This window comes from Protopterus annectens, chromosome 8.part0 (genome assembly GCF_019279795.1).
Source record: "Protopterus annectens isolate FY-2018-M chromosome 8.part0, PAN1.0, whole genome shotgun sequence".
NCBI classification, from domain to species: domain Eukaryota; kingdom Metazoa; phylum Chordata; order Ceratodontiformes; family Protopteridae; genus Protopterus; species Protopterus annectens.
In genome coordinates, this window is record NC_056741.1 from 660,667,330 (window position 1) to 660,678,510 (window position 11,181).

Genomic DNA, 11,181 nt, shown 5'->3' on the forward strand with positions numbered 1-11,181 from the left:
AACATATTATATAATTATATAATTTACATAATTTTAAATTTCTAGTCTCCCACCAGGGCACAAGTGCTCTTCAGCAATTACATTCTGCTTGCTGAGCACACTCAAGCAAATCTGCAGTCTATGGCTACCACTCCACTCATACAGTATAAGAAGGAATCAGTACTGCAAACTTAACAAGGATATACATTTTGAGCCTCAAGAGCAGGAGCACACTCAAGCAAATCTGCAGTCTGCAGCTACCACTCCACCCATACAGTATAAGAAGGAATCAGTACTGCAAACTAAACAAGGATATACATTTTGAGCCTCAAGAGCAGGAGCACACTCAAGAAAATCTGCAGTCTGCGTCTACCACTCCACCCATACAGTATAAGAAGGAATCAGTACTGCAAACTAAACAAGGATATACATTTTGAGCCTCAAGAGCAGGGACAGTCCACCCAGGCATTCTACTTGTATGTTTTATGAGAGTGAAGCTATTACAGTAGCAGTATTTCTTAGTAGTTCTCAGCTTGCTAATAAAACTTACTGTTGTAGCCTTGTGCCTGCCCAGCTAGTACAGTAATCCTAACTGTCCAATAGACAGTATACATTTAGTTCACATTCCTGTAACTAAATTAACCAGCAAGCAGCCCTCTCAGTGCTTTCTGCCTTAGTTTGGATCACTCGGAGACCCACCTGTTTATTGCATCTCTATACTTTCCCCTTCATCGCTAATGTATCTCCCTACTCTAATCTGTGCACAAACTGTTTAGTAATCAGCAAGTCAATGTGAGGACACACTCCCAACCTTAATAAAGTTGCTATCTCTTCTCTCCTTCACTTTACAGGTAGTTTGAATTATTACTTACCCCCTCTGAGGCCTTCACTGATTTCCACTGATTGCCTCTCTGGTTTCTTTGTATTCCATCTGGTTTACACCCCTTGTGATATCTCCCTCCCCCAGTACTAAGTCTATATTAGAATCCTGCTGAGCATGGAGCCATCTTTAAATTTCTAGTCTCCCACCAGGACACAAGTGCTCTTCAGAAATTACATTCTGCTTGCTGATAAGCCATTAGACCTCAGGAATTTGTTGAAAGTGTTCAGATGTGTAAAGTAATACTTTTTCTCTTGTCTTGGTGGGCTCTGCCCCGTTCCGTTTGCCCTCACTAATGCTCGGGCTCTCTCCGCTCCCTTGCCCTGCCACCTATTCAATCCCACCCCATTACCTCTACATTTATAGTACTCACAGCCTCACCCACAGCTTACCCTCATATCACCTCCACCAATCACAGCTCAAGTCATATTACAACATAACACACCAATGTGCTCCACACAAAATACTCCCAATCATTCTCATTCCCACTAGGCATTTTTTACATCACCCACACTACTTCCCCATCCACATATAGTGCAACCCTATAATTCCTATTCAGACCCCCCACCTAGAACCAACTTAAACATTATAACCATGACTATCACACAACTAAGTCTAGTCTATCTTCTTATATTTCTTTACATCACCACAAGTTATCACTCTAGCAATATCCCTAAATGTAGTAGCACAACACTACATTATGCACTCTCATATACAGACACCACACATTATAATAATATCTGCTCACAATTGTTCAAGAACTACATAACAGACCAATTCAGAACTAAACACATATGCTCTCATTCCTACTCCAAAAACACACAATACTTTCTCATACTCCTTACCAAACTCCAGCATCTGTATAACCATTTTATCTTCAGGCTCACCATAAGTGGGAATATCCACCCCAACCCAGGCCCAAATGCATCCTGTCCAACACAAACTGCTCCAACACAAATGTCAGAACATAACACCCCCACTTTCTTCATCCTTGGGCAAATCAACAACAACAGCAAAACCAACCATCTTTTAATGCTAAATATTAATATTAGAAGTATCAAAAATAAAATACCTGAACTCCAGGCCACAATAGCGCACTACTCCCCAGACATAGCTGCTTTAACAGAAACCTGGATAAATAAAAACATAGCTAACTCAGAAATTCTCCCTACTGGCTACAATATCATTAGACAAGACAGACCACTTTGTAAAGGGGGTGGAGCTGCCTTACTGTACAAGTCCAACTTAACTGTCCGTCAATTACCAAACTCCTACCCCTCCCCCAATAATTGGGACATACTTATCTCACAACTTCAACTTCACCTGGTAATACACTTGTTAGCCTTGACGACTTCTTATCCTGGTGTTCTTCTACATACTCACAAGAAACCCTTATTCTGGGGGACTTCAGTCTAGATTGGTTCACCTGTATATCAGAACCACCAAGTAATCTAATAAATCTCCATGGCTACCAGCTGCCCATAACTGTAGGAGTCCCACAGGGTTCTATCTTAGGACCGCTACTATTCACAGTCTTTACAAATGACCTCCATACCTCCACACAGCATGCATCATTCAGTATGCAGATGACACTACCTTAATCTGTGCTGCACAAAACATTCCCAACCTCCTGCAAACAACTCAACTAGTATTCTCTTACGTTGAAAACTACCTTACCAAAGCCCAAATTATCCTCAATCCAAAGAAAACTCAGCTTATGATTATAACCAGTTCTAACAAAAACACTAACAGTCAATTCACTATTTCTTCCACAAATGCTACTCTAATCCCTCCAGTGGCACAGGCTAAGCTATTGGGAATAACCATAGACTCCCACCTAAAATTTGATAGTCATCTCAACTTAACTATTAAAAAAGTACATGCCAAACTGGGATCACTCTACCGTATCAAACCATTTCTTACCAACAACACAAGATCAGCCATTGCTCGCTCCCAACTTCTATCCACCATACTCTATGCATCTCCCATTCTGACTAATCTCAACAAAACTGAACTAAGCAAAATGGAAGCCTGCTATAACAGAATTGCCCACTTTGCTGCAAATTGCTCATATAGAACTCATCACTGTACTGCTTTGAGACAACTCCACTGGCTTGAACTGCCCAACCTCCTAACCTACAATCAGCTCTGCCTCTGTCATTCTATCTATTACCTCCCAATAAGTGTCCTGTCCTCAAAAACCTAGTACAGCATCACTCAGCCAAAAGGTCTCTTAGATCATCAAGCAAACTACTACTAGAAGTCACCAACAGCTACAATAGCTTAGTAGATGCACTATGTAGTAGTTCAGTGGCTAAAAATGGAACTCTGTCCCTACTAGCATTCAAAACACATCATCCAAAGCCTCCTTTAAAGACCTCATCAGGCAACTTCTCAAGCAAAGTTGGCAGTGCCATGATTGCTCTCCAGGCTAGTGAAAGTGGATAACGTATACTTACTAAATCTAAAGTACTTGATAATAGTTTTCAGTCTTACTCACAAACACTGGCTAATCTACAATGTATGTACTGTACCTGTGTACTATGTATGTATTCTACCTATGTTCCAAATTTCAGCTGTACACCACAAATCTATTAATTACCTTTATTTTTAAATGAATATTATTTTGTTTGTTCTCTCTACTGTAACTGTTGATGTGCCACATACCACTGTAAAAACATATCTCCTGTAATTTGTGTGTATACTGATCATGTCTAAATAACTAAATGTGTCTGTAATTTTTCTTTGTGGAGCTTTTCTCCCTGGGCCTCTGCTGAAAAAGGGCCTTTTCGGCTCAGTCAGACACCCCCGGTTAACAAATGTAAATTAAATAAATAATTAATATAATTAATATAGTTGACTAAGCCTAGTTCTCTAAAAAACTTCATTAAAAACAATGGTCAGCTTGACAATACACCAAAATATTTCATTACTGCCTAAAGAACTTCACAGGACAACTGTAATATTCTAACTAATATATGCTTGTCTTAATTTCAAAATGGGTTTAATACTATAAGTTTTATTAAGCCCTGGCTAGACATCAGATTTAAAAAAGTTTATCCATTTATATTCTGCTCTCTCTGTGGCATTCACAATCCCCCCCTCTTATTTTACAAACTCTCTGCAGTATCCTAAATTAAAATGCATGCTCATTTCCATAATGTAAAATATGCTTACTAAATGCATTTGTCTCAACCCCCACAGGCATCAGCATCCAGGGTACTCTACCAGTTCCTGGATGCTATGTCAGCACATGCCGGTGAGCACATATATTTCCTCAACACCCATGAGGCATTCGCCAGCAATATGTATCTCTTCCACCAAATACCAGAATACCTTGAGGTAGTGAGTGCTATAGACTGCATGCACATACACATCAAAGCACCACCTGGTGAGTGGGGTAGAGTCTATGTAAACTGCAAGGGCTTCCCCTCCATCAATTGCCAGGTCATGTGTGATGCCCAGGACATTATCATGAATGTGTGTGTTGGCTGCCCTGGAAGCTATCACAACTGCCACATCTGGCATATGACACAGCTGTACCAGAGATTTGACAATGGGGGCATCCCCTTTGGCCACCTAGTGGGGGATGCTTGTCACACACTGGAGCCATGGCTGATGACACCCATACACTCAAACAAGAACTCCATAATGAAGCACACACACAGACGAGAATCATAATAGAGCATGTGTTTGGGATGGTCAAGTCATGGTTCCAGTGCCTGAACATATCTGGTGGAGCCTTGCAGTACACACCAGCTACATGTACCCAAATTGTCATTGTATGTGCCATGCTACACAATATGATCCTGTGGAAACAGCTGCAGCAGGAACAGCATGGGGCAGGGCCTCACAGCCCCCCACCATTGCCAAGGCCAGCCACAGGCACAGAGTGACTTGGAGGAGGAAAAACCAGAGCCTGCCCCTGTAGGCAGAAGGAGGCATCCCCAGTATGCCCAGGCCTTGGCAAAGAGACTACGCATAGCACATACATTGACATTGTAGGAACCCAGGGAATGACACCTCTCTCTGACTCCCACATACAGTAAAAGGGATGCCAAACATGACACTACCTGTGCTTAACCATGTATAGAGAGTGTACTATGTGCATCCAACATAGTCAGCCCTGCAGCACCATCCTCAGTACTGGCAAAGACACAAGGTAAGTCACTCTCCCTATCAATTGCCAAATGGAGTAGTATGTTTTGTTACTTGTATCTATGGTATGGATGTGAGCATGCAAAGGTATCGGGTGGCTGAGTGAGATGTCAGCAGACAGTAGACACCTACAGTGGCAGCATGAAATCTGTAACAAATACTGGTGTCACCATAGTAGCCAGCACTAGACAAGGTGACAAAACCACTGCAGGAAATGTGGTGGGCCACATGTGTGTCCATAGGACACACATATGCCAATCAGGGAGGCTCACACACCCACCAACAGTCTCAGCCAGCAGAATGACAGGCATAGACAAACACAAACAAAGGTTGTGCTAAGGCCTCTGATTGCTGACTATGGAAAACATCCCCCCTCCAGACCTACACAGACAGACTACAACAAGTCAGGCATTGGGGTGTTAGTTCTGAAGGGTAAGAAGTATGAAACTGAAATGTAGGCCAAGCAAACCTAAGACCTGTAGTACACTGATATGCCTCTAGTCAGCATGACAGGACAGAATAACAGAATAATATGGAGTACCTGAAATACAGTGTAGTCATAGCAAATGAGTACAAGTGTCAGGTGCCCCCCCCCCCAAATCCTATGTGGAAATGTAGTAACATGTATGTGTAGTTATAATAACAGTGGGCACAGATTACCTGAGCCAGCCAAAGTAGCAGGATAGATTGTAGCATGTGTACAATATGCAGGGCTGTGTGTGTTAGGTTGATGTGTGTTGTATATTGTGTGAGAGTGGTCAGTATGTAGACATGGTGAGGTTTGTCCTGGTGGCTATTGGCCAATACTGCTGATGACAGGGCCAAGTTCTCACAACTGCAGTGTCAAAAACAATGCATGCCAGCAAAACACATTCCAGCAGTAAGCCATAGTAAATGTTTGGAAGTAATATCGGTCACCATCTGAAAGATGGACATGGAATGAATGTGGGTCCAGACGTACAAACAGTACACATGTGGCAGTACCCTAGGCAGACAGTTTATAATATGTTACTGTCAAATGGACACACCTTTGGAATTGTACATATAGGTTAGCAGCACATTAGCTGGGTTTGTAGTAGGGAATACTGATGCCGTTTGGCCAAACGTTAGCAGACCACTAAGGTCACAGGTATGAAGTACTGAGAAACTGCTAATATCCATGCACAAGCCAACATAAGTGGAATGCCCCATGTATATCTGTGAGTCAGATGCGTGTAGTATCCATAGCACACATGCACCCAGCTCACCTACCAGCACCCACAGGTACCTCTCTGGTCTTATCCTTGCTGTTGTGAATGAGTACAATATGACCCCCTCCTCTGTATGGCAATAGCCAAAGAATGCAGCATGCAGAACAGGTGCCCCATGCAGGTGTGTCCCTTGCTGTAAGCAGCACCCTGCCAGCATCCACACCACTGGATCAATAATGACAGAAAGTATTGGCATTAACACCTTGCACACCTACCCTATCACCCCAGGAAAATATAGTGTCTTGGATTCTGGGATTGTAGGAGAGACACAATGCTACAGCCTGCTACAGCTGTCCTGCATCACTACCAACTGGCCTACAGTCCTCTGCCAAAAGTATGTGAATCACCCATACTGCCAAAGTATGTTATGTCATGGACTACAACATAACACAGTCCACAGACCCAAATGCAAGGCCATGTGGACAAATCCCAGTAACATGTCCACCATGTCCTACTGCATGAACTGTGGACCAACACCAAATTACTGCTGGGATGAGGTGCTAACTATAGGGAACTTATCAGATAATGTTTGCATAATGTGTGGAACAGAATAGAATAATAAAGGGGGGAAGGAGCATGGGTGACATGGAGTGTGTGAAGTCTGAAACTCAGTCGTGTGCACATACTATCCCTGCCTGCAAACACAGGAATGGGTGGCTACAAACCTGTGCATAAACCACAATGTGAAGGGGTAATGTCTAGATTTATGACTCCTGCCTCTGGGTAATCTGTGTGAATCTGTACAGCTGTGCTGTATGGCCACAGCAGGATATGGCCATACTGTCACGTCGATAGTTGTACAAGCATGGGATCCTCAGCCACAACTGTACCAAGGTGCTGAACCATTTACACAGACCCAGAAGCAAGTGTCTGCAGTTTCCCCTCAAGAATGGCATGATTGTGCAAGATTATGTAGGCTGCAGACCACAATACTGGACACAGCTGCATTCACACTGTGTACCCCAGGACATTACTGCAAGCAAATATGTATACCTGACAGTACTTGATGACATAAAACATTGCAGTGTAAAACAGTACATATGTCTGAATATCTCTGCTAACACCAAGACCATGTAGCAGACGCAGCACAGACACAATTACCTAAAGTAACCCACTATCCTTTGGCCATGTTGACCCCATATTGTCAACTGATCTGCAGATATCCCACAGAAACAAGTTGCTAGCTGTAGGTGTAGAACACAGAAGCCTGCACTGGAGTACAACCTACCTGGAATGGATTCACACATTCAATAAAAAGGTCATACTGGGCATGCTCCCACACTTAGAGAAACAAAGCCCATGTCTGACAACAAAATACTGAAAGGTCATACTGGGCATGCTCCCACATTTACAGACATAACGCCCATGTCTGGCAACAACAGTGGGCTATACATATCCGACAGTCACAGATCTTTGTGCACACACTCCTCAGTACACACCAGTCATGCTTTGCACACACATTGGATAGGAATACACACATATATCCAAGGACAACACACTATAATAGGCCAAAATTACACATACATAGATGTGTGGAAGACAGTGAAAGACAATGACAAAGAGCCTCCCATCATGAGGCCTGTCCTACCCAGCACACATCCAATTGGCTAAAACCACATGATGTGCAAATGTCAATCACTGTAGACATTTGCCTCTGGTATCCCTCAGCACTATAGTGTCTGTGTGCTTGTGATAACTGTGTAACATGACTGTACAAGTCAGTAGTTGCATACACATACCTGTAGAATATAAACCTGTGTGTGCCAAAGTGTCATGTGTCCGCTTCCAGATGAATGGGTTATGGCCCATGCACACATACTGCATTCCCCTCCCCCTACTATGGCAAGCCTGCTGATATCTTCACCTTGAAATACACCTTTGGGGAAGGAGTCATGCTATATGCTCTGTGGCATGTGCTATAACTGTGTAATACTATAGTGTGATGTACTAGTTAGGTAAGAATTCAAATCCCAGATATGCTAAGTGTGTGTGTGAGTTTATCTGTGTAGGGATCAATGCTTTTAAGGCCATTCACACTCACTACAATTTCAAATGCCCTACTTTGGCAGGGCTGATGATGTCATTCACTGTGAAATACACCTTTGGGGAAGAAGTAGCCCAGTAATCTCTGTGGCGTGTCCTATAACTGTGTAGTGTGATATACTAGTGAGGTAGGAGTTCTATCCCCAGAAATGGTAACTGTCGTACTTTGTGCGTGTTTGTCTGTGTAGGGATCCATGCTTTTGAGACCCTTCACAGTCACTACAACTTCTATTGCCCTACTTTGGCAAGCCAGCTGATGTCATTCACTTTGAAATAATCCTTTGGGGAAGAAGTAACCCAGTAATCTCCATGGCATGTCTTATAACTGTGTAATGCTGTAGTGTGATATACATGCTAGATAGGAGTTCTATCCCCAGACATGGTAACTGTAGAACCTTGTGTGCATGTTTACCTGTGTAGGGATCAATGCTTTTGAGGACATTCACAGTCACTACAACTTCCATTTCCCTACTTTGGCAAGCCTGCTGATGTCATTCACTTTGAAATATACCTTTGGGGAAAAGTAGCCCAATAAGCTCCATGGTGTGTCCTATAACTGTATAATGCTGTAGTGCGATATACTCATTAGGTTGGAGTTCTATCCCCCGAAATGGCGACTGTAAATGATTGTGTGCATGTTTATCAGTGTAGGGATCAATGCTCTAGAGGCCATTCACAGTCACTACAACTTCTATTGCCCTACTTTGGCAGGCCAGCTGATGTCATTCACTTTGAAATAATCCTTTGGGGAAAAAGTAACCCAGTAATCTCCATGGCATGTCTTATAACTGTGTGATGCTGTAGTGTGATATACTAGCTAGATAGGAGTTCTATCCCCAGACATGGTAACTGTAGAACCTTGTGTGCATGTTTACCTATGTAGGGATCAATGCTTTTGAGGACATTCACAGTCACTACAACTTCCATTTCCCTACTTTGGCAAGCCTGCTGATGTCATTCACTTTGAAATATACCTTTGGGGAAAAGTAGCCCAATAAGCTCCATGGTGTGTCCTATAACTGTATAATGCTGTAGTGCGATATACTCATTAGGTTGGAGTTCTATCCCCCGAAATGGCGACTGTAAATGATTGTATGCATGTTTATCAGTGTAGGGATCAATGCTTTTGAGGCCATTCACAGTCACTACAACTTCCATTGCCCTACTTTGGCAAGTCTGCTGATGTCATTCACTTTGAAATACACCTCCGAGGAAAAAGTAGCCTAATAAGCTTCATGGCACATTCTATAACTGAATAATGCTGTAGTGTGATGTATTGGTGAGGCAGGAATTCTAATCCCAGACATAACAACTGTGAGACTTGGTGTGTGTTTGTCATACATATCCTCTGTGGAGGTAGCTGTGAGTGTGTAATAACAGGAGTCATTGTGAAGTGGGTTTTGCTGATTTCTTATATGGTGAGCCTGTTATACGTCACAATGTCCACCTTACAAGGATTACAGAAGTTAAACAGCAGAGAGGTTGGGGTAGACAATCCATACCCCTACATGTGACATCATGGCTTGGAGAGCAATATAGGCAACCCTTGTATTACCCAGAGAACACTCCCAACCCATGTCTCATACACAAACACACTTGGCTAGGCAACAACCACTATGTTGGTAGTTCCCTGCATATCGCCCACAGATAGTAACCATGGTGAGATTGCAGTGGACTACAAAGGACATGGCACCCCTGTCCCATCCCTACAATAGGCAAATCATTGCATACAGTGCTCCTTTGCTATGTTCCCCACTGGACGCCTGCAACAACTGTAGAGCCAGCAAATGTAACTCACAAAGAACATACCATGCCTTATACACATGCCCTGTATGGACAGGTGGCACTGACACCAGGGCATACCTGTATCATGCTGTCAATGTAGGTGCAGGGTCAACCTGGTGTCCATTGCCAGTTCTCACCACATGAGGTCAGGAATGGCACATCTGATGATAACAAGCTGTCTACACTATATGCCCCAGATACCCCAGGCACACTTCCACATGTCACAGAACATGCAATTAGGACATGTGCACATCCCAGACACTGTCCATGTTATGAAATATAGAACACATACATGATAAGCATTGCACAGAACTGGCCACACACAATAGTAATCCAGATGACTGGATAGTGAATACAATACCCACCTCTGCAAGCCAATCCAGACACTACACCCCCGAGCCACACTACAGACCCTTGTCATGTGGCCTGATGCCAAGGTATACCCTTGAGCTACCCTTGTACAGTCTTCTGGCACAGACAACCACTACACACCTGTGAATCAATGCACCCATGCCTGTCAGTACTGGTGGCAAACCTGTGTGTGTGTGTGTGTGTGTGTGTGTGTGTGTGTGTGTGTGTGTGCGTGTGTGCGTGTGTGCGTGTGTGTGTGTGTGTGTGTGTGTGTGTGTGTGCACTTCACCTCCCATTGGCCTACTGAAGCATGCCATCTGATTTCAGACACCTTAACATAGCCTTTCCTCATATATCATCCTGATAACCCCTGTGGTGCAAGTGATACCTGCGTATTACTGTATTGTGGCAAACAAGCTAGTTAGGAAGTCTAATCCTGACCCTGCCAACTGTGATAATGTGTGTGACTCCCTGAGAGTGTGTGTCAACCTTGCAGCCTGTTCTTGTGGACAGGCACGTGTACTACACTTACCTTATCCCTCCTTTATCACTGTTGCTGATGTCACTCACCTTCAAATATATCTTTTGATAGCTCCTAGCATGTAAGCTCTGTGGCGCATGCAATAACTGCATAGACATGTGATAGCAATGCATAGCCAGACAGGGGTTTGACACCCTGTACTGGTACATGTGTGACACAAGCATGCTTAGGTTTTAGTCACCCACCCACTCCAT